This window comes from Staurois parvus, unplaced genomic scaffold, assembly GCF_062004578.1.
Source record: "Staurois parvus isolate SC_StPar_1 unplaced genomic scaffold, SC_StPar_1.0 ptg000183l, whole genome shotgun sequence".
Taxonomy (NCBI): domain Eukaryota; kingdom Metazoa; phylum Chordata; class Amphibia; order Anura; family Ranidae; genus Staurois; species Staurois parvus.
In genome coordinates, this window is record NW_028317979.1 from 5,469,401 (window position 1) to 5,495,065 (window position 25,665).

The 25,665-nt window shown below is 39.2% G+C and overlaps 1 long non-coding RNA gene across 1 annotated transcript; it reads right to left on the minus strand.

Annotated features, from left to right (window-relative positions):
- Positions 1 to 4,453: 4,453 nt before the first annotated feature.
- On the minus strand, positions 4,454 to 11,010 carry LOC149462192 (uncharacterized). The gene is made up of 3 exons (XR_016312697.1): positions 10,424 to 11,010; positions 6,757 to 6,861; positions 4,454 to 6,656 (listed from the first exon to the last, which is right to left on the minus strand). It is a non-coding gene; the product is annotated as an uncharacterized LOC149462192 (long non-coding RNA).
- Positions 11,011 to 25,665: the final 14,655 nt, after the last annotated feature.

The window sequence follows — 25,665 nt, forward strand, 5'->3', positions numbered from 1 at the left end:
GTATTGGCCAAGTGGTGAGCGGTGCCTGGTTTCCTCCAGATATGAAGCTTTGAATTCAGGCGAAAGAGTTCAATCTTTGTTTCATCAGACCAGAGAGTTTTGTTTCTCATGGTCTGAGAGTCCCTTAGGTGCCTTTTGGCAAACTCCAGGCAGGCTGCCATTTGCCTTTTACTAAGGAGTGGCTTCCGTATGGCCACTCTACCATACAGGCCTGATTGGTGGAGTGCTGCAGAGATGGTTGTTCTTCTAGAAGGTTCTCCTCTCTACAAAGAGAAATGCTGGAGCTCTTTCAGAGCGACCATCAGATGCTTGGTTACCTCCCTGGCTAAGGCCCTTCTCCCTTTATTGCTCATTTTGGCTAGGAAGATTCCTGATAGTTCCAAACTTCTTCCATTTATGGATGATGGAGGCCACTGTGCTCATTGGGACCTTCAATGCTGCAGACATTTTTCTGTACCCTTCCCCAGATCTGTGCCTTGATACAATCCTGTCTCGGAGGTCTACGGGCAATTCCTAGGACTTCATGGCTTGGTTTGTGCTCTGACATTCACTGTTAACTGTGGGACCTTATATATTCAGGTTTATGCCTTTCCTAATCATGTCCAATCAACTGAATTTCCAACAGGTGGACTCCAATCAAGTTTTGGAAACATCTCAAGGATGAACAGTGGGAACAAGATGCACCAGAGCTCAATTTTGATTGTCCTGGCAAAGTCTGTGAATACTTATGTACATGTGTTATTTTTTCATTTTTTTATTTTTTACTAAATTGCAAAGATTTCAAAACAAACTTCTTTCACTTTGTCATTACAAGGTATTGTTTGTACAATGTTGAGGAAAAAAATGAATTTAATCCATTTTGGAATAAGGCTGTAACATAACAAAATGTGGCAAAAGTTAAGCTCTGCGAATACTTTCTGGATGCACTATATATATATATATATATATATATATGCAAGCTAGCCTGTGCAAGAAAAGTTCTAAGTGAACAGGAACTGTTAACTACTATGATATAATCCGTTTTCTTTTTTTTTTTTTATTACAAAGTAGAATTAGAAACATTATAAACGTGCTTAGCAGTTAACTGCCCAAAGGATGTACAGACACCAGATCAAAAGTCAGCAAGGTTATAAATGTAGATAGAGTTTCAGTATGGGTGCTTTAGGCTTAACTAGCTCAAGGTTTAAAGACCTTGCTTGCCTCTATCTAAGAATAAGGCAAGGTGAATAACAAAACCTTTCATAAAGATGGAACAGGCACCCTCCCATAATCTAAGGACCTTGCATTCTAATTCTTCCTTCCATTTCTCATTTTACTTTTAAAAACTGAAATAAAGAAATCAAACACAGGTACCATGCGTAAGAGGCATATTAATGTACTATAAAAACAAAACCTTGCTGCAAACACTAGTATTGTTATACACTAAAATATAGCAATGCTCAGAAATGGAGAAAAGAAAAGTGTAGGCCTGACCCCAGGTGCAGATCAATTGGGGAATCTGTTTGAAATACTATAGGAGGCTTAGTAATGATTTAATACAACAGGTATGAAAACTCTTTTCATACACCATTTCTGGTTTTTGAGGGATGATTTACACGAGTCAGTGGGTGTATGCTTTCCGTAAAGAGCTTGAGGACTTTTTTTCCATAACTTAAATGAATTATAAATGTACTGACTGGAAGACTGCATACTAGTTCCAAAAAAATGACATTCACTGTAAAGCTCAATAGAATGTGCTTGCAGGCTTCAAGACTGCATACTAGTTCCAGAGCATTGCTGTCACTCATAGTGTAGCATGATAAGATAAACTTAACTGGCCCCAATGTAGTATGCCACTTAGAAATCAGAGAAAGGCCTCTTCCATTTGTGGCTTATAAGATGACCCTATGGGGGATATTTACTAAAACTGGTGCACTCAAAACCTGGTGCAGCTGGAAGCTGATTGGTTCATATTGGTTTAGAGTTTCACCAGATTTTGCACTCTCTAGTTTTAGCAAATAACCCTCATTGTCTGTATCAGGGATCCCTTCAGGCTACTTTAAAGTAAAGGAGTTTTAAAAAGCACTTTAAGCAAAAAAAAAAGCTAAAATGTTACAATTGTAAACTTTCACAATGATGGTTGTCTGGCTTTACCACTTTGTAACCCACTAGCCTTGAACAAACAAGCAGGTTGAGAGTTTTGACTTCATTAGTTTCACACTTGTACCAGGTTAGTGACTCAATAATTCTTGTGTGTAGAGGATCTGCCTGAAATCCAAGCAAATTGCACTTTCAGAGGAATTCTGAAGTTGTAACTCACATATCTCTTATGACAGGTTCCCTTTAAAGATCATAATGCAACTTGCTATAACAAGAACATTGCACGTATTATAAACTAACGTATATTTACTTTCTGAACCTTTTCTAAATGCTCATATTTTTGGCCAGATCTAACATTCTTTGACACTGCCATTTTGGTGACTGGCCTTGTAGGCACAGATGTAGTGCTAGTAAGCAATATTTTGTCCCTGGCTTTGCTCATTAGCATTGAAGAAAATTGTGTCTCATCTATGAAAACTAAAGCAAAGATAAAATAGAATTGGTGCTCACAGCAGCTAGCCAAAGAATGGTTTTCATTTTCTGTTCTGTACATAATATATATAATTTTATGTTTGTTTCAGATTTTATAATAATAATAATAATAATAACAAACTGACTATCTTTTCACAGGTCTTCAGCAGACAGGTTCTCATTTTTAAATTGATAAAAGAAAATATGCGCAGGAAGCATTTGATGACAGAATGTGAGTGTGTGTTGGATGAGAGGGCTGGATGGGTGCAATTAGAAATCTCTGCTTTAGCATCATAAAATAACTTGTCCTGGCAGTGCTCTCAGTCTGTTTGTATGGCTCCAGAGATTCCATTTACACAGGAAATTCTGCAGGACAGGATATTTTATTAGTACTCTCTGAACCTATACTGTGTCTTGCATCCTGTAATCATTTCTTTGCCTGTAATTTACAACAACCATGTAAAACCATGCTTGCAATACTGAGGCAATGCAGATTAACTATACAGGCTTATTCCATAAGGCAGAGCAAATAGCAAATGTAATGTGCAAAATGCAAGAACCTACAGCAGCCAATCAAAATTGATCTGTTAACTGAGCTCCAGTAAATTGATTGCAGGTTAGTTGTCATAGGTTATTGTACTTTTCACATGCTCTGTAGGCTCTCTTACTAAATAGGCCTTATCTTCTAAAATCTTCTTTATGCGCTTTACTTTTATTCAGGAAATAGAACCTTGGGTAAAGTCACTGCATACTTCATAATTACTATTCCTTACGACCTTCAACTTAATACCTTATTTTGATTATGCAAAGTTCAATGTATTCTACGCTTGCTGGACAGTTATCCATCTTGGAATGTACCTTCTGAAGCTTATGTAATATTTATAAGTTACTGGATTATTTATGAGCTTTGCATATAATTGACTATGTATTTGACTTGGACATATATTTCGGACACTATTAAAATGTTTAGATATCGAGCTACTTACGCCAAGGTAGAGTTAAAAAATACCAGTGTTCAACATGCTTCATATAATAATTATATCAATAAAAATTGTATGTCTATAATTCAAGATGTGGTTATAGTTTTTAAATCAGTTAAGCCAATGCAAATTTGGATCACTAGTTTACACCTGACTTATGCTAAACAATGATTGCATGAAAAAACTTGTGTAACATTAACCAGAGTAACCTATGCACGTTTAGATATTAAAATTACTGATTTAATCTTTTGGTGATTTGATAGATCAAAAATAATATATATATATTATATATATTAAAGAGATGTATGTATGTTCCGAAGCTTTTAGAGTCCACTGTTTTTTATGTGAGTATATTAAATAAAATGACTCTATATATTAGATATAAACCTATTTGCACTTAAGCAGAATGTAATAGTGTACAACAGAAAACAGAAGGCCTTATAGGTAATTAACGTATTCCATTCACATCACTTTTTTGTTAGAAATAAAATAAGCCTATCAATATCACTTCACCACTAAGGGTAACATGTTCTGGTAGCACGTATAAAACTCCCCAGTTAGAATATTTGTAATTTTGATACTTGCTTAAACCTGCAGCCATTTTTCATCAATTTTAATGGAATGTTTCCATTGCTGAGAAATCATTAATCATAAAGAGATTTACTGAGAACCAGAAGACATAGCAGAATCTAAATGGAACAATTTGTAACATTATAAGCTGCATCTATATATAATGGAAATGTGACATGATTGCATAATTCATTGGCATTAGGCCCTTAAGTGGCAATTTTGTCTTAGCAGATGGCTTTTCCAATGTTCCTCACTTGTGTTCGGGTTTCAAACAGTATGCTGCTAAAAATCAAGGCTTATTTTATTTCAGTGCATTAGAATTAACATTATTGTAAAATAATTTATCTATTCCATTTTATAAGTTGAAAGGATTTTTATTTTTTTTTACATAAAATTTATAAGAAATATGTTTTTCCACATAAGAAGTACATGGTGTACAAGTACAAGTATATTTTGAAACCTATCTTTTTTTTTATTTATAAATGTGGTACAGTCTCCCATATAAACTATTTTATTTTTGTCAAGAAAAGCAAGAAAAAGAGAAAAAAAAATTGCAAACTGATAGTATACTTTCTTGGTCACATTTGACTTTGGCTTATTTAAGTATACTAGGATGGGGCCTATGATGGCCACTACTGATCTAGCATTGTACAAATATAATAAATGAAATCAAATAAACCTTACAGTTTCTATAAATGATTTAATTGGTAATAAATGAATATTAGGGGAAAAAATGTCTATCCACAAAATCAGCACCAGTCAGAGGTTGAAGGTAATGTATTCTGATGGATGTGGAAATGAGAGGCCACTGGAAAGGTTAGTTCTGTTAATTAAAGCAATCTTTTATCAGCCTATGTTAAAAGATGAAGAATCTTCCAATTTTCCCTATGGTGGAAATACAGCTGTTTCCAGCATGTGGTGCATCTGAGACTATTCTCAGTCTAATATCTTACCTCTAGTCTTAGAATGTTCAAAAATCAAAGCAGCATTAAAGACATCAAACACAGCAGTACATTACAGAAGGATAGATGCCAGGACCGAATACATATAATCACACATAACTGGATATCATTTAACTTAGAGTCACATTTAGCATTGATAGATCATCTCATATTTACACCACACCACCAAGTAACTTTAAAATCAACTAACTTAAAATTTTATTTTCCTTTCAAAAAAAAAACAAAAAAAAACCAAAAATCTGATTTTATTCTTTCAGGATTTAAAATGTAAAACCGCGTGCTGTTGCCTGCTTACCCTGGAGAAAGCAATACATATAGTTATGTATATATTCATGAACACTGGTGTCTTGTACAGTACTAGCACAGAATGTTAATATTCCCTTTTTATTGACAGTGCATATTTATACAGTCATAAAGATAATATATATTAGTGTACTGTACATCTCATCAGTGATACAATTCCCACTATGGAATTCATTTCCAAGTCATAGCAAGGTTATACTCTGCATCTAACACATGCATAATTATTTAGATTAGTATACACATTTGCATGACCAAGGAAATCTTTACAGGAGGAAGAGAAGGCACAGCTGATAATTCTCTATCAAACCGTTTATTGTGCCACCCGTAGTGAAATTAATGGGTTACAATGTACTCACAAAGATTTCCAATCGTTTTTAGGAGACTGATTTGCAATCCATGGTTAAAACAACAGAAAACAGCAGAGCAGAGCACATTAACCCTGTCTGGTCTAGCCAAGGAGTTGCCTAGCTCTCACCAGAGAGCTGACACTTCCATGGGGACATTTACTGCATGTCAGAGAGAAAAGAGGATTGCTATGACTGAAAGCCAAGGCAAAGGGTAATAAACGTAGTGCAGAGATTAGGCCCAAGGCAAAGATGCAGGCCACAGAGCAAGGATCACTTTTTTTTTTTTTTTTTTTTTTTTTTTATTGGAGTCCCAAAGGATCCGAGCTGGTAGTATATTAAGGCGTTGCCTTGGTGTAGCTCTGCGTCTCCACATAATTCATCCCTAGTATCAAACTAGCACAGAATAAAATAAAAAATTAAAAAAACCTCAAACATCTTTCTTTTATAACAAGCTGAAAATTTGTCGCAGACAGATCAATACCGATGCCAACACAAAATAATTCAATAAGAAACTAGGAGAAAAGAATCAAGGAACATTGAATGATCATTCAGCTGTAGTTTAAAGGGGAAGAATCCAACACACTGCCCGTTTAATGAACCTATCAGCTGAAGGAAGAAGTTGTGCAAGTCTTTTTTTTTTTTTGCATGCAAGCACCGTAAATGCACGGAAAAGAGATGAAAGAGGCTACCTTGGCCAAGACAGCGGTTGGTTGGTTGGTTGGTGCGACTTTTGGGGCGCTGTAGCGTGCTTGTTGTACAGACTCTCCTCAACTACGCGTATTCTTAAGCAATAACAACGTAATCCGTATTATCCACCCAAGAATACCCGTCACCGAAGAGAGCTACAAAGCAGCAGCCGGCTGGGCTATAAATCCACAAGCAGGGAAGGAGGAGAATCCAAACAGGTCCATAAACCAAGTCCAACAATGTCCCAGGGTCTAGTCCTGAAAGAATAGCAGAGAGCCATGAAGGGTTGCAATGTAATGAAGATGTGCATCTTATACCACACATACACACACCACAAGAGAGTTACGTGCAATGTACCTTGTCTCTCCTCACGTCTTCCTCTGTACTTGCAAAATAAGCCAGTGTTGTACGCCCCCCCAGCTCCAGGCTGTTCAATTGGTTGTCCAATGGACCTATAGATTCCTGCAACAGAATTGCATGCATACTTAAGTACAGCCGTACTGTCAGCGACTCAACAGAGCACAGTGTATACACCCTCCACATTATACCATAGAAAATAGTGTCATTAAACCCAGGAACTCTTTATTGCCTTTCTATATCATTACTAAATCCAATGTGCTATTTTTCATGCTTTTTTTTTTTTAACCATAGTCCAACTTGGCAACCTAAGATCTGATTTATGGAAATGTGATGTGCATGCCCACCTCCAGCTGTATGCCATGAAATCATCCTATATTGCTCCTCATTCACTACATCGGGTGGAATCATATATCTGAACATCAGAATGATCATTTTTAAGGATGTCAGGATTACTGTAGCTCTCTGCTCAACTCAGAAGTGGATTATAGAATGTGTGGAGTTTTTTTTTTAAGCACGGATCAGCTGATGGAAATGTTCCTGGGCTTCAGCTAGAATCTGATAGCAATAGCAGAAAGCCTTCATAGAACATAAGGGAGGCTCCTTTACAATGTGTGCATGTTTTAACCAAATGGTGAAGAGTGCTAGATTCATACTCTTTTATCATTCATTAGTGTACATTTGAGCAAAACACGTCCAGGGGTGTGAGAAATCAGTGGTAAGCCTAGTCTATTAGCTCGAATACATTTCTTGCACAACACACAGGTCTTGCTATACTAGTGGATGTGCAGAATATGCATTGACTTAGTATATATATATATATATATATATATATATATATATATATATATATATATATATATATATATATATATTACAATACAGATGTGTAGTTATGATATATAAAGTGTCCATGCCTCCAGTTCTAAGCTCAGCCTATTAGCTTGAATGAACCCTTTGCACAGCATACAGGTCTTGCTGTACCAGTGTTGGTAAAGGGATGTGCAGTATATGCATTGACTTAGAGTATATATATTACAATACAGATGTGTAGTTATGATATATAAAGTGGCCATGCCTCCAGTTCTAAGCTGAACCTGTTAGCTCGAATAAATTCTTTGCACAACATACAGGTCTTGCTTTACCAGTGTTGGTAAAGAGATGTGCAGTATATGCATTGACTTAGAGTATATATATTACAATACAGATGTGTAGTTATGATATATAAAGCGGCCATGCTACCAGTTCTAAGCTAAGCCTGTTAGCTCGAATAAATTCTTTGTACAACATACAGGTCTTGCTGTACCGGTGTTAGAAAATGGATGTGCAGTATATACATTGACTTAGAGTATATATATAACAATATAGATGTGTAGTTATGATATATAAAGTGGCCATGCCTCCAGTTCTAAGCTAAGCCTATTAGCTTGAAGGAACCCTTTGCACAACACACAGGTCTTGGTATACCAATGTTAGTGAATACATGTGCAGTATATGCATTTTCTTAGAGTATATGTATTATAATACACATGTGTAGTTAGGCTGTAAAGATGTAAATGTAGGTGTAAAGTGGCCATGCCTACAGTTATAAACCTAGCCTATTAGCTTTATTAAATCCTATGCACAACCTACAGGTCTTACTATACCAGTGTTAGTGAATGCATGTGCAATATATACATTGACTTAGAGTATATGTATTACAATACACATGTGTAATTATAATATGTAAAGTGGCCATGCCTACAGTTCTAAGCCTAGCCTGTTAGCTTGAATAAATCCTTTGCACAACCTACAGGTCTTACTATACCAGTGTTAGTGAATGCGTGTGCCATATATGCATTGACTTAGAGTATATGTATTACAATACACATATGTAGTTATAATATGTAAAGTGGCCATGCCTACAGTTCTCAGTCTAACCTGTTAGCTTGAATAAATCCTTTGCACAACATACAGGTCTGAATATACCAGTATTAGTCAATTCATGTGGAGTATATACATTGACTTAGAGTATGTGTATTATAACACACATGTGTAGTTAGGATATGTAAAGTGGCCATGCCTACTGTTCTAAGCTAAGCCTATTAGCATGAATAAACCCTTTGCACAACATACATCATATACCATCAGTGCTAGTGAATGCATGTGCAGTATATATTTTGACTTAGTGTATTAGTGTATTACAGTACCAATATGTATTTAAGATATATAAAGTAGCCCTCACTACATTTATAGACACCTATATCCACTGACATAATTATATGTTATTCCCTGTCAAGATATACACTTGAGTTAATTCTGCATGAGATAGGGAAAAAGCACTGTGTCTAAATAATGAACCCACATAACACAACCTATACAACATTTCATAAAATGATTTCAATGACAGATATGGAATTGAAATTCTGCTCAAGCCATATGAGATTCTCGTGGTTGCATTTATTTCACATCAAGGTTGCATTCACTATACAGTGGAGAAGTGCTAATGTTTACAGCAAGGTCTGTTATATAGATAGCGAAATGTATTCATTATATCCTAGAGGTAGATTATGTACAGTCCATTAAAAAAAAAAAAAAAAAAAAGCTTGGGCTGGGAAATTGACTAGATTTCCATGTGTGGACGCTGTACTGTGATATAGTTTGCCTGCAGTGCTACAAGTATCAATTGACAGGCTGCACAGGACGGAAAGTATACACTACCAATGAGGTTGGCACTGTTCAGCACCGGCTTGTGGACAGCTCCCTTCTTTGGTTGCTTCAGCCAAATGTTCCAGCTGTTGATTGGTGAGGCACACATTCCACTTCTTTATGCAAAAGCATAACATGGGGGCTAGGAAAATAATCTCTCTGGCAATTACTGCTCCCTGAAAATTGTTCTTGACACACTAACACAATTTTGGATCAGATCCCTCTGGCTTTGTGGAGTTTCACACCTCCCGTCTTGCTCCAGAAATGGTGAAGTATGCCTTAGGGAAAGTCAGTATATCTCATGGGCACAGGCTCTCTTATAAGTAGTGGTATGTATGATCTCAATTCTCCACTCTCATAGCAAAAAACACAAACAACACATCATCCATATTTAAGAAAGTAAGGCTAAAGGTGGATGAGTAAGTTACAAAAAGCATATTTTCTATGGCTGCCCCACCTTCTCATAGGCTTTCAGTGATAGTAAAATCTTACAAAAGGGAACAAGGTCTAATTGAAGGCATCTGCTAGCCCTGAATGACTAGGCAGCACAGCATTATGGCTTTTATGGTGTAATGACCAACTTTCACCCTGCTGGATGTAGTGTGGTCCTTCCTTTAGGTTGTAGGAGCAGAGATGGAGTTGTATAGCCAGTCATTGCCATTTGATGCACAGTAAGCTCGTGCTGCCTGAACATCATATCAAGGTACCATTTGGTGTTCTGCTGCTTTACTTGAAACGTTAATCCTCAAGGATGTGTTTCAAAAAAAGCGTGTACAGCGTTTTAAATCCACAAAACACAGAACAAATGGAGATGAGCTTTGTGTGCACGGTCTCATCTGCTACAGCATGGGCTCAGCAAGAGAAATGAAGGTGAAAGAAGCCTATTGATCTTCTTTGCTGACACATAGTGAGGCATCCTGGAAACATATATTAGATAAGAATATACCACTAAGATGTCATCACCAGTAACGTTGCTTACCGTGTAGAGTCCAGGACTGTTGTGTGAGAGCTCTGGCTGACTGTAAGATGCAGCTGATCCTTCAGGCTGTGTGTTGGGAGCTGATTCTCCTTATGGAAGCTGATCAGGGTGGAAGTAGCATTTCCTCGTTAATGATAACTCCGAGAGTCAGTCATCAGAAAGATATCCTGCTGAAAGTCCCCAGATATAAGCACTCCTTACCAGGCTGCTGCCATGCAGTCTTCAGCCAGCGCCCTCAGCTCCAGTAACCAGAGGGAATAGTGAGGGGAAAAAAAGCAGCAATAGCGATCACATCGATCTGATCTGCACCATCTGCCTGCTGCCACTACACCCCAACCTCCACATTTGAACACGTAAAACCCTGACAGCTCCCAGCATAGGGCTGCTAAGAGTTCATATTTTTTCAGCAGCTCCTAATTGGTTCTGGGTAGCATAGAGTTACACAAGCTTATGTTAACCATTCAATAGTAGATCCCGAACATGCTAATGGTTGATTAATTGAGGAAGATTTGACGTGTAAGCTTCATAGCCTCTTATTCATTCTTTCCCAATGGGATAAGAGCAATGCCTGGTGGAACTATAGGAACATGGAGTGAAAGAGAGAATGAAAGAGAGGGAGAGAGAGGGGGGAAGATAGAGGGAGAGAGGGGGGGGGAGAGAGAGAGAGAGAGAGAGAGAGAGAGGTAGAGAGAGAGAGAGAGAGAGAGAGAGAGAGAGAGAGAGAGAGAGATGGGGAGAGGGAGAAAGAGAGAGAGAAAGGGGGGAGGGAGGGGGGAGAGAGAGAGAATGCCCTGAGTACACAGATGTGGACCCAAACCGTTTAGCAGAATGAGAAGACTGACAGTTTTACCCTAGGGCTAGTCTGATGCCATGACACTTAATACAGGATCCATTTTACCAATAATAACGATAATGATATTAATGGAAATAAAATACCAATGCAATACTGTTTGATTAGCATTACAATACCAGCCCACACACTGTATACAAGCATTACCTTTCTATGCCAGTGCAGCAACAGCACTAAAAGCATTGTGTAGCATCTTTTCCATAGATACCTTTCTCTTTCATTTTTATTCATGAGCAAGTTGCAAAGACTTTTTTTTTTCTTCAATTCCTTAACTCCTTAATGCTTACAAATTGGTTCCATCTCAGACAGCTTTTAAGGTAGTGGGAATAGGGGGGTTTTAGTAATTAGGGATGATGCGTTAATTAATGAATTTTCGGTATCATTAATAAATGTGTTGCCTGTGTTGATAATAGACGTGCTGGGAAGTAGAGAGGCGTGCAGGCTGGGCTGTGTGCTGTCCACCTCTCTGGTGCTGAAGCCTCCAGTGCCGGATCCTCAGCACACAAACTTTGCACAGCGCCAGCTTGCACTTGTCTAGGAAGAAAGGCGATGGAGTTCAATGAATAAAAGACATATCGTTCAGCTTCCTTTCACATCAGAGCGTTTAGACACGCCAGTTATGACAACACACTCGTGAATTTAGTTTGATTAAGTTCTGATTGATTAATGCATTAATTATGTTTCTAAGAATGTTCCCACTCTCCCCGGAATAAACCCAGCACTTTCTTGAGTATTAGCAATCTGGTAACAGAGCCGGAGGAAAAATCAAACAATTTATCAGATCTTTTGTTTCAATACCCAGTAATTAAGCTTCTTTGCTTTTACCTACAGTATATAGCACATTTCTGGGCGAGTGCAAGAAAGATCCATGTTAGCGAGTAATCTCCTGTGTGATTTGTGTAAGAATATTGCCCTCTTCAGGCCAGAGCTGGAGCAAAGATGCCAACGTCATCATCATCATATCATAAATAAACATAAGAAGGAAAATAAATGAATAAAATAGGCACATGAATACACATATACGTATCCCTGATGTGTAATCGTTATGTATATGTCTCACATGTATTACATTACAGCATCGTTTGATGATGAAACCGTTATTGCACTAGACTGCTTCATAGTGGAGCTCGTGAAGAAGGGCATTTTGACTTAATCCTCTGTTATTAGGGACAATTTATGGTATGAGGTACCTATGTTATTCCAGCAATAATTAAAACCTGTACTCATAGACTCCAGAGTTCTACATTTAGGACATGGCCAGAAAGTGCTAGGAACTCATCCTCCCCCCAATTCTATGTATATATCAGTCTTCTTTCTTCTATCAATCCCCTTTTTCCTTCATACATAAGGCTTGCTCTACTCATTCTTCTTTCTCCCCCTCTTCACTTTCTTCTTCTGTCAATTCTTCCTTTTTATTCCATGTTTCTCTGCTCTCACATACTATTCTACTCTGCTTTCTTCTTCCCCTTATATTTGCCTATTTATTTATCTCCTCCCCCCACTTTCCCACTCTCTCTTTCTCCCCCACTCCCTCCCCCCTTCTTTTTCTCTCTGCCTTCACCCACTCCTTTCTCCCACTACTATTTTCTCTCACCCCCCCCCCCCCCCCATTGTTCTATCCGTATCTCCAACTCTTCTCCATCTTCTCTGTCTGTCTCCACCACATCTTTCTCCCCCATTCATTTTCTATGTCTCCCTAATCTCATTCATCCCTCCTCTCTCATTCTCTCTGTCTCCCCACTTCTCTATCCTCCTTTTCCCTTTCTCTCTGTATCCCCTGCTCCTTTCTCCCATCCCCTTCTCTTTACTTCACTCACTCTTTCACATCTCCCCTCCCTCTGTCTCCCCCCCCCCCATTCCTTCAGTCCCTTTCCGCACTCTTCCCCTCTCTTTCTCTTCCACTCTCACACCCCCCCCCCCCAACTCATTTATCTCCTATCTCTTTTTCTCTTTCCCTCACTGATTTCTCCCCCTTTCTCTTGCTCTCTGCCTTCCCTGCTACTTTCTCTCCCCTCCTCCCCTCTCTATCTCACTATCTCTCCATTCCTCCCTTTCTCTTTTCCTCTGTATCTCCCACTCTTTTTCTCTGTCCCCCAATCTCATTCATCTCCTCTCTCATTTTCTCTTCCCCCCCCACATATTTCTCCCTCTTTTCCCTTTCTCTCTGTCTTCCCTGCCCCCCCCCCCTGTCTCTCACTATCTCTCTATTCCTCCCTTTCTCTTTTCCTTTCTCCCACTCTTTTTCTTTGTCCCCCAATCTCATCGCCTGTCTCACTTTCTCTTCCCCCCTTTCCCTTTCTCTCTCTGCCTTACTTGTTCCTCTGCCCCCCCCCCCCCCTTATATCACTCTCTCTCTCCCTTCCTCCCTTTCTCCCCCCCTCTCTTTCTCTGTTTCTCTGCCCCCCCCCCCCCCCACACACACACACACACACATCTCATTTATCTCCTATTCCATTCTCTCTTTCCCTACTTTTCTCTCCCCTTTTACCTTTCTCTCTGTCTTCCCTGTTCCTTTCTCCCCTCTCCCTCTTTTTATTTCACTATCTCTTCCTTCCTCCGTTTCTCTCTGTCTCCCCCACTCCATAATTCCCTCTCTCCCTCTCACTCTTCTCTCTCCCTTCCCCTTTTTCTCTCTGTCTTCCTTGTTCCTCTCCCCCCCTTTTTGTATCACTCTCTCTCCCTTCCTCCCTCCCTTTCTCCCATCCTCTCTCTCCCACTCTCTTTCTCTGCCACACCCCTCCCCATCTCATTTATCTCCTCTTCCATTCTCTCTTTTCCCCACTTTTTTTCCCTTTCTCTCTGTCTTTCCTGCTCCTTTCTCCCCCTCTCCCTCTTTTTATCTTACTATCTCAGCCTTTCTCGCTTTCTCTCTTTGTCTCCCCCACTCCATAATCCTATCTCTCGCTCTCTCTCCATCCCCCCTTTTCTCTCTCCCTTCCCCCCTTTCTCTCTCCCTCCTTCCCTTTCTCTCTCCCCTTCTCTTTCTATCCCCCTCCCCTTTTTTCCCTCTCGGCCTTTGTTTATGTGGTCGATACAACAGTGACACTTATTGAACTGGACTATTCTATGAATATATGGTGTATATAAAAGTGTAGACACTGTAATTAAAATTGTCGGACGTTAGCACCGTGAACTTCTTCATTGTTTCTTTGTCACCGTTTTGCAGATCCCTGCTTTTCAGTGTCCATTTTATTGCAGTGCTTTTCCTAAGGAGGAGTGTTGTGTAGGGTCAGGGCATTAGAAGCAGTATGAAGCATGCACACGCCTGTCTGCTACCAGACTGCTTACAATAGAACCCTGTACTGTGTAACATTGTTAAAATGTTACTATGTGAAAACAGCAATTTTTTTTCATGTTAATACAATCGAAAGCTGCTAGCTCTGTGTCTTATGTAAATAGAAAGTTAAAAGCCATTTTGCTTTTAGAGATAATGCAGCTTACCACCCACACAGCTCTATCTTTATACAATCAGCAGCAGTGATTTAAATCAATCACTCGACTTATTGTTATCTTTCCCCAAAGATATTTTTTTTACTGTTATTTAAACACAGAGCAAAGCCTGTGAGGTTTAACCCATTGCTAACATGGAATGTCTAAAAACTGCAATCCTAGTAGATCATATATTGTAAATAGAATATGATCTTGATTGTATTAGTAATTACAGGGAAGTGATTTTCACTGTGAATTAAGGTGATCAATTACACATTCTGAGCTCCTTGGGGGTCAGGACTCAAAAGATGTCTGAAAGATCTGTTTGAAAACAAAATCAGAATATCCCTTTTATTTTTCAGGAGCTGGAAAGAGGAAATCATTGGATAATGACAAATTCAGTAGTGATGCACTTTGAAGTTGTAGCATTTAATTGTTACTGAATGAAAGCCAAAAATATACAGCTTTTAATTAAAATATTAGTGTTAATATTATTTAATATTAAATAATATACCTTTCAATTGTCCCTGTATGAAAGTTAAAAAATAACAGTCCATAGATTCCATCATTGTCTTTTTGCAGGTAAAGTTCCCCTATCTTGATACTACTCGTGGAGTACTCCAGTGCATGCACAGACATGCTGTAGGTTTATGGGACCTGACAGAGCCCCACAGTGTACTGTATCTGTTCATGCACCAGATCCCCCACCTCATATCAGCTTTCTGGCAGAGACCCAAGGTGTGCCTGCACATGCACAGAATCATGCATAGAGCCTCCTGGGATGGACATTCCAGGAGTCACCAGTGTTTCTATAAGCCATCTCCTGCATAGGCAAAAATTAAGGAAGCAACCCTGAAAGAAAAAAAAAAGATAAAAAAGATAAAAGTTTAAAAGAACCTTCAATTAATATAAAAAGGAGAGGGGATGAGTTAGGTGAAAGCATGCTGTGCAATTGGGTGAAGGTCTTCTTTAACAAATTGAATTCTGTGCCTGAAATGGCATTAGAGACTTCTCAGATTTATGTTTGCACTACAAAGTTAAAGCATGTGAGAGGAAGTTTAGATCTGTTTTGTTGCTAAAGGGGTAATCTAGCCTTTTTAAAAAATGTAAATATATAATACCCACTGTACAGTGTTCTCTAATTGTAAGGTCTTATTTAGTGACAGTAGCCATTGTGCACTGTAACCCACACCAAGCTATGTGAAATCACATATTAATGTGTCTGGTCTAATAGAAGCCATGAGTTACTGTGCCCTATTTATGTTTTTCAGCTCAGTAGACTTATAATAGGTAGCACCTGTGGTAACTATGACTAGGATATACTCTATATGGAGAAAAATATAGCTTTCTTCTGTTTAACTACCTGTCCCACCATTAAGTGGGAACTGTCATTTTACATGACTTGGGGATCTGAAATTAGAAAACAAATCTATACTTAGCTGATTCAGAGTGAAAAAAGAAGTTTGCGATAACCCCCCTACCCCCATCCCCTCTAGCCTATAGTTAGGTTTCCCTTACTTCCCCCTGCTTCTTGTAGTATCAGGATCCAAAGGAAATACCAGGTACTTCTGGGTAAAGAAAATCATATGGCTCACTCTGCGTGACAGTTAGCAATTTCACACTGGGAGTCCACAGGCCTATGTAACCTAGCTTACACATAGGAGTGTGTTGCCTGGGTATTCAAAGGAAGTACAGCTTAAAACTGAATTCCAGGAAACATATCCCATTCTCACATTGGTAACACTTAGCACAATACAAGTATACATATCTTATACTTGATGGGCTGCAAGCTGAAAATGACTGTATTAGTCAATGCTACCAGGGCACTACCTGCCTGGAGTTTGCATGTTTTCCCTGTGTCTCCATGGGTTTTCTCTGGGTACTTTGGTTTCCTCCCACATTCCAAAGACATTCTGGCAGGTTAATTGGCTTCTGTCTAAATTGGCCCTAGTATGTGTATGCATGTATGTATGTATGTGAGTTAGGGACTTTAGACTGAAGCTCCTTGAGGGCAAGGACTGATTTGAATGTTCAATATACAGCATATGTAATGTGCTGCGTAAAATTAATGGTGCTATATAAGTAACTTAAATAAGTAATAATAATAATAAAAAATAATGCTGTTTAGTGACATTGCTACTGCAGTTATGATTGCAATCACCTAAGCAGATTCCCCTCTGTGTATTGACCACAGGGAGTTGCCTACTTGGCAATGCTGCCATTTCTAGAACACATTTAATTTTTTTTTACTCTGATTGGACAAGGTGGGGAAAAGGGTCAATATCATCATGATCTCCACCTCATCCAACACCTTTTAATCATTGAAAAAATACAAGGCATTCTATGAATGATGATGGTGAAGAGAGATTGATGCCCTATTCTCTGTGTGCAGAGGGAAAGCAGCTTGCAGAGAACCACAGCAGGACCTAGAAGATTGCAGCTATTCCCTCCCTCCTCACTGGCTCAGAGACAGCAGTGAGAGCCAAAGGCTCCCACTTTTGTCAATCACAGCCAATGAAGAGTGAATTGGCTAAGCCAGAGAGTCAGTGGGAATCTCTAGAGGAGGAGGATTGGGGCTGCTCTGTGCAAAACCATTGCACAGAGCAGGTAAGTATGGCATGGTTGTTATTTTTTAAATTACCTTTAGTTTCACTTTAATAAGTGCAAGGCATTTTTTGATTGGATGAAGGGGAGAGGTGGGTGTTGACAATATGATCTCCACCTCGTGCAATAGGAGAACGTCTTGCAGTCATTGAGAAAAATACAAGGCATTCAGTGAATGGCATCCATATCAAGTGAGCAACAGCTGGGCAGCTGCTCTACATGGAGCCCAGGAGATAGCAGTGATCCCTATCGTGGTGTTGACTATTACAATGATTGTTCACTTTCACAATGGTGTCACAAGCAGGGCATATGCATTCTTACATTGGTCCAAATTGGTCCAATGTAACTATACAATACAAGCCATACCTGGAATTCAGCATTAAGCCTTGAAAATAATAACAAACCATCCACATACCCAAGTTGTTAAATGTATATATATAGAATATGCACTCAAAATAGAAAGCTCATAAACTTTGGAACTAGAAATGTTTCTATGTTTCAGATAGCTATTAAATTATTGTGCCCAGACATCAGTGAATAAGATGAAAGGGCAAATATCAGTTCCCCTTCAAAAGGCAGTGGATGCATGTGGCCATTGACAGTGTGCTTTTGGTAGTGTGCTTTAAAAGCAGCTCCTTTAATCTGGGGTAATCATTAGAAGTTCAGCTGTACTGTGTCGCCAGAATAACTAGCACAACCTGTATAAAATGATCCATATATCACTTTTCTTTAACTGCTCATGTTTGCTTTTCAGATCCGTAGAAAAATCAAATATATTACATAAAACAGCTGGGACAACCATTGAATAATATATCCCTCTAGTCATTTAATAATTCAAATAATACACAAGACCTTCTTTCCTCTGCATGCCAGAAGCGCTTTATTGGAGTCTAAAAAGTACACATCACTACATGTCTCCTATAATCTATTTTTATTGCAATTCGAACAGTTTAGAGAGGGTATCACTTTTGTTTTATTTTTTATTTTTTAGGTTTTTTTTTATCGCGGAGCGAAGGCGCCCCCTAGCGGCCGTGTTTGCAGCTCTGCAAAGACGAAACTCATGATAGCACTGAGCTTCCGAGGCGATGGTGAAGTGTCCTGGTTTACCTGTATGGAGGAAAATCGAACAGTCAAAGGAATGAAAGCACACCATTTGTGTGTATTCTTATAAAATTCAATAAACCTGTTTTATTTGTATCCTAGCTGCTGTCATTATTATGCAAAGTTAAGTCCACCTGTGTTTCAGAAGGAAGGCTTCTATACAGAATAATACTGTAAATTGCCAATTGCTTTCCACAAGCAGCAGGCTACAAATATATATAAGGGTGAAGTCGGATGAAAATGATTTGGCTGAATAGTATATAATACATATAATAGTACATAGCAATATAATAAGACATATAAAGGTTGAGTTACTTAAATAGAGACTTAGAAAAGTAAGTTCACTTTGCATAGTGATTAGTCACTAAATGTATTAAATAATGGGAATGTTCACACCAGTCAGCCAATCCTGCTAGCAAAAATTGTTTTTTTTTGTTATTTTTATTTATTTTGCCTGATTGGGTATTCAAAGTAAACACAGGGTCTCCCTTTACTAACAGTTTGAAAAGTTTCATTAAGTTAAAGTAGACCATCACTTCAGAAATATCAATTTTCTCCCTGACACCCACAAGTTTACCCTGTTCCCACTGGTGGTACAAATATATGTCGCCTCTTGGCAGGTGAGGCTTAACACCCAGATGACAAATATATAGGTCCCAGACATAAACAATTAAATTTTGAGAGCACACACTGTGCACTCTCCCAGCACAGTTACTGTCATGGCCGTGGATAAGGGGGTACCACCAGTCCTCCTGTATGGGGTCCAGGCCAGCAAGGGTGCCCAGGTAGCTGCATGAATCAGATGTGGGCAGGGTGGGTGATTGGCACAGTGGGGATCACTTACTGGAAGTGATCCTCTGTATGGCTCTCCCTGCAGAAGCTGAAAGCTGGTTTCTTCTTCTTCTTTCCTTCCCACTGGCTTTTTGCTGCTACAGAGAGAGCCAAACAGGGGATCGGTTTAAGTAATTGCCCCCCCCCCCACCATATCCATCACCCTCCCTGTGCACAATACATTTCCCCCTACTGCCCAGACCCACCCCCCGTGTGCCCCCACCCCCACAGTGTTTCTGGGTTACCTCCTCTCCTTCCCACTGTCAGCTGCAAGCACACAATAGGATCCTTCATGATGGAGAGTGGGGGAAGGGTCCAGTAAATACTGTATGCAACATTTACCAGCCCCTTACTTTCCATAATAAATGCAATGGGTGATCAGTACCGATCTCTCACTGTGTTCATTCATAACTGAAGCATAGTAGACTGTGTTTTTTGGGGGATGCGATTGCCAGGTTGTCTGTATGGGGGCCCTGTGGTTTCTAACAGCAGCCCTGGTTACTGGAGGGAACCAAAAAGATCCAGATGCCTACTTGCGATCAGGAGCTTTCAGATCGTGTGACTGCTGTGACTGCCAATCACAGTGGTCACATGACCTGAATACCTGCCTCTGCTTCCCAGCATTTAGAACTCTTTAAGAGCCAGGAGGCAGCAGCAAGAAGGGGTTAAAGTAGTTCTAAAGGCTGAAGGTTTTCTCTCTTCATGCATTCTATGCATACAGGTAAGAAAATACCTTCAGTGTGCATCTCCCCCTCAGCCTCCTCAATACTTACCTTAGCCCAATCCCAAATCCCAATCCAGCAATGTAAATGGGAACTGAGACTCTCCTAGGACTCTCTCTCCTGATTGGCTGAGACACAGTAGTGGGAGCAATTGGATCATGCTGCTGTCAATCACAGCCAGTGAGGAGGGAGCAGAGGGTGGGACTGAGCTATGCTCTGTGTGTCCCATAGACACACAGAGGTGACTTGGGATTGAGCATGCACAAGTGCCCCCAGAGCAACCAGAGTAAGCAGCTTGCCCCTAGAGCAAGCTGCTTATTCAGGGGGCACTCGGCAAAGATGAAGGGCCAGAAGCGCTAAAGTGGGACCCAAGAAAACAAAGATTGGGGCTTCTCTGTGCAAAACCACTGCACAGAGCAGGCAAGTAGGATATATTTATTATTTTAAAGAAAGAAAACACAAAAAAAACAAAGCTTTAGAACCACTTTAAAAAGCATATTTTTTGTTGTTTTTTTTTTCTCTGGCCCTGCTCCCTCTGCCATTCTCTTCTCTCCTAGGTGAAATGATGTTTCCCTGCTCTCACAGCCTCCTGCAATTTCTCCATTATACACTGTATCCCAGGAGGCTGCAGTTGTAGGGACACACAGGGACTGGTGGGCGGAGTTAACAGCGCATCCACAGGGGATGGATGCCTGAACCCAGAAAAGGCAGCCAGCTCCCAATGACGTCAGAGAAAAATATGACAAATAGGGATCTTCACCATCACACCTTGGAATAGTGATAATCTTGTCTTTTATTCACATAAAGCAACAGGCATCACAGGTCTCTGCTTAGAAAAAAGGGATTCATTAATGTCTTAAAATGTTGGACTGTGATGCCTGTTGCTTTTTTGTGAATAATAGACAAGATTATAACTATTCCAAGGTGTGATGGTGAAGATCCGTATTTTCTTATGATTGCATTGTGGAATCATCCATCACTTTATTACAGCACCCTGCATGGACTCTGGGTGAGCCAGCTTCTCAAAGAAAATGGAGGTGCAGGACCATAGCTGTGGAAGCAGACCAGTGGATCATAGCAAGACAATGTTGGATTCCCTGGGCAGGTGAGTATGTGAATTGAGGATTACTCTGCAAAACAGGTAAAGAGTGGTTGAAAAAAAGAGAAGGTAGTAAACTTACTCTTTAGGAGAACAACCTCTGGTGTTTTATTAAATAAACCCCAGTATGTCCAGGGAGAAAGTGCACATGGAGATCAGTGGCTAACACTGCTGTTAATAATCTGGCAGGTTGCACATTTTTGTTCGATGTCAGGCAGAAATAGGATAACAGATGTCCATTCTGTTGTCACATAGACTGTGCAGCAATACGGTGTCAGTAAGGAAGTACAACATCCCCACCAAACTTGGCTGGAAAAAAGATCTGTTGGACACAAATGAAAATTTTGAGCAAGGATTCCCACAATAAGGCAGCAATAGATAGTCCCCTTAAACAATTTAGCTAACTATAATTCTAGCAGACATGTTTAGGAAACCCCTGCCAAAATCAGAGGGTTGTTGGATTGACCCTGCACAGCTGTCATGTCTATGGCAACTTTTAAAGTGGTTGCAAAGGTTTTTTTTTTTTTTTCAATAGCAAACATGTTATATGTCCTGGCTCTGTGCAATGATTTTGCACAGAGCAGCCCCAATCCTTCTCTTCTTAGGTCCCACTGCCACTCCCCCCATCCCCCCCCACCAAGTGCCCCCATAGCAAGCCACTTGCTATGGAGCCTCCTGTGTGTTCACTCCTTAGCCAGCTCTGTGTGGCCATTGAGACACACAGAACATGGTTTTGCCCCCTCCCCCCTCTCTCCTCGCTGGCTGTGATTAACAGCAACAGGAGTCAATGTCTGGGGGGAGAGGGTTGCATACTGACGTTTTTTTTAAATTCATGCATTGAACCACTTTAAGCCAGTTACAGACATTATTGGACAGTCAAACAGACTGTTTCACACCATTTTCAGGAACAATTTCTTCCTACAACATGACTAGTTGCATGAATGCTTTGGTTTGGGGCATAGTGGTGGGAGGAAGAGCCATACTGCTTACAGACAGTCCCAATGTTGGGTAAAACAGTGGTGATCAAGTTTTTGTAACCTGTCTTATCTCTTTGTTTTCAATGAGACTTCTTGTTTGGGCTGTCTTACTCTGCCTTGTTGAATCATTGCATTAGCAGGCCATAAATGGCTGGGATGGGAAAGCGCCAGCTTATAAATATGGGTACTATTAGCCATTTATTAAAATGGGTAATTCAGAAGCATTGGCTGTATTATGTATGTTTATGTTAGATGAGCAAAGAATTTCAGGAGCCTTTATGAATCATATGATTCATGAGCAACCCCACACCTCTTAACATAGCCACCAAAAAACTGATGAAACACAATTACCCTGTGTGCTGCAAGTTTAAATTCAGGTCTACTTTTTACTGTTTGTTTTTGGCATAATTCTACCTTCCTTATTGCTCTAAAGAGATGCCGCCTGATGAGTACATGCAGAAAAATAAACTGTGTGATATCTACAGGTAAAGCATTGTCTCACTCAGAAGATCAAAGAAAATTGTAACTGTTGCCAATATCAGCTGACTCATTTCCTTATTCATTTTCCAACATAGTGTACAGTCAAAAAGATTGGTTGTTGTAGGAAACAGAGTTACTTTTTTCTACAGTTCCATAATTCAGGTCCTTATTGAAAAATGCTATAGTATTTGTTAGATGCAGTTCAATAGTTAGTGCAATGGCCCCTTAACAGAGTGCGAGAAGCTCCCATACATTCCTATGTGACAAGATAACCAAGATCCCCTTAGTAAACCAATGCTGAAAACTTTTTTATTTTTATTTTAATTGTCTGATGCAGTGCACAAAGCAGCCATCTGACACAAGCCTAACAGAGGAAGCTTTTGATTATGTGACTGCATGGATAAGAGCAAGCAGATGCTTCATCGTCTGTCTTAGCTCTACCGTGACAGTCTTTGTTTGCTGAATATGCCCTTCCCAAGAGCTGGGTGTGTATGGGCAAAGTAAGATATTTTTGTCCTTCTTTCACCAACCTATTTCTGGTCACCTTTTCTCTTCTGCTTTGTTTCCAGTGGCAGCTAGAAGTGGTAATTACTGCTTGATTATACTCAAGCAACCCTATTCATGGCCGTCAATAAAAAATGATACAGTCTGGCTTCTATCTGGAAATGAGCTTAACCTTGAGAGACAGCATCTCATTGGATTTGATTTTGAATAAAGGATATTTGAAACTGCTTGATGTACCTTTGGCAACCTTGAGTCACAGATGTGGTTGAATAGTGTTCTATTCAATGTTATTTACAATGTATACCACAATTATAAAGCAAAAAGGAAAAAAAAATAGAAAATACACTCTTGTATCTAGGCATCTATGTTCAAGATTCACGATGTAGTACAGTAATACAGTATTTATTTCTATATGCACATAAATACACACACACACACACACACACACACACACACACACATATATTGCATATATATATATATATATATATATATATATTAGGATTATATTTTAAGCTGCAAAAAGTACAGAGGAGCAATGGAGTTTTTATCTGAATGGGATTGATTTACCTAAGGAGAATAAAGCTTACGTATGGATGACTAAAGTAAAAACTTGCTTTTATTTGAGAAGCTAAGTGATACCCAGCTAGCAGTTCATTTACATTATGGTCACAGATGAATCATTATCATCTGCTAAATATAGAAAAGCAACCTTGCACATCTGTGTAGGTTTTTGGGAAATATTCAGATTTCTCCAAAGGATCAGTGGTCATGAGGTGGTCTAAAGAATAGCTCATACCATGCATAGTAGGCATCTGCCCATCTATGGCCATTACAGTTTGATAGCCTAATTCTATTTTCTCCAACCATATCAGTAAGTTTCCGATATGGAATGAAAGAACTGAACTGATCATTAAATCTCAAAGGAAAATGAAAACAGCCATTTACATAAGCAAATATTTTCACTGCATGGCTGATTTTTTCACCCTTGATGCTTATCGTTGAGTTAGATGTTATTCAGTGTCATCACTTGTGCCCCATACAGGAACCAGATATGGAAATAATAGGCCTACAATAACTTATACAATCAGTCTAAAGAAACCCTATCACCAAAGTACACATTGTAGCTTGAACATATGTAGTGAAAGAAGACATGTAATATTTACTGTGCTATTTGCCTTTGTTTGGAATCAGTCTGATTTTTTTTTTCATAATACTCCTTTTGCAGGGCTGGTACTGAGCAAAGCAGATGGAAGTCTCAGTGCACTCCTGAACACAGTCTTGTATGAGGTTTCCTTCTAGCAAACAAAAGTAACAAAAACAATTCATTTTACTTGCTAAGCAATTAAAATGTGCCTCCAATAGCATTTCAAAATACAATAAGCTGTTGAAGCTCTGAAGGGCAGCAATTGCATGGATATTTATCATTGGAACCTCCATTCCAAGCAGCAGAGTATGAAACTGTGTATGCATGCTAGTCATGGGGACACATCAATGTATGTGCATTGGGATACACCCAGCACAACAAGCACTATTGCTTTTTAAATTCTGTTTTTTAGAGTCACTTTTAATTATATCCGCAAGTATTGCATCCATTCATGCATAGAATGCACATGTAGAATTCCTAATATCGGTTAAAAAGATCCAAAACCAATAGTAAAAATCAAGGTTTTATTTTTTATTTTTTTTACACTCCAGTGCGTAATTTACATATTTTGAAATGCTGGCGCATACACGCTATATCAAATCACAACAATTAGTAAATTCACCCTATGAACACTGGAGCCTGTTTGCATGTACAGTATCTACACATTAAGAATGGATAGCTAATACTTCAATGATATAATTTGTTCACACATGATTAATGGTGCATTGTACATTACTAAGCCTTGGCAAATCATGTCCTTTTAATCTGTACACCATGTCAATGGGGTAGCAGTCCAGGCAATTGTTAGTGGGCTCAGAGGCGATATACTGCATATTAGAAATGAGAGAAAATGTTCTCACTTTCTATATTCATTATTTTCTCCTTTCAGTTTAATATTGGTGATCGATAAATACAAAATACTTTTCTGTGCATTGACCCACCTACCTGAGGCAACTTAGTTCTTTCTGAACATGAAGGTTTACAGTACATAGCAGCAGTTCCTATGAAGGAAGTGGTCTGCAGGCTGCAAACCATAAAGTGACCTATTTGGAATTCCTGAGTAAATGTATGTGATGAGAGCTGTGCAAGTTATAATAAGTCCAGTGTAGATTTATTACTCTTGATAAAAGATCAGAAGGAAAAATTCAATGTGTTTCAGGGGCTCACCACTCCCTCTAAATCAGGGCTTGAATGCTGGTGGCAATAGAAGAAGATACTGGATAATGAATGCAAAGACTCAAAGATTAGAATGACTGGCGCCAACACTCTTTGTATTCCTTTGTCCAAAACATGTTGGATTTTACCTTCTGATCTTTTATCAAGAATAATAAATCTGTACAGGATTTATTTCAACTTTTGGCATTCTCATCATTTACATTTACTTTGGCTACCATAGGGATATTTGCTTTATTAGGAAGCTGCCTCTTGAAACTGGAGATCACACCTAATTATTCTTACCCTAGGGTCCAGCACTCCACCAACACACTTTTTTTTCATT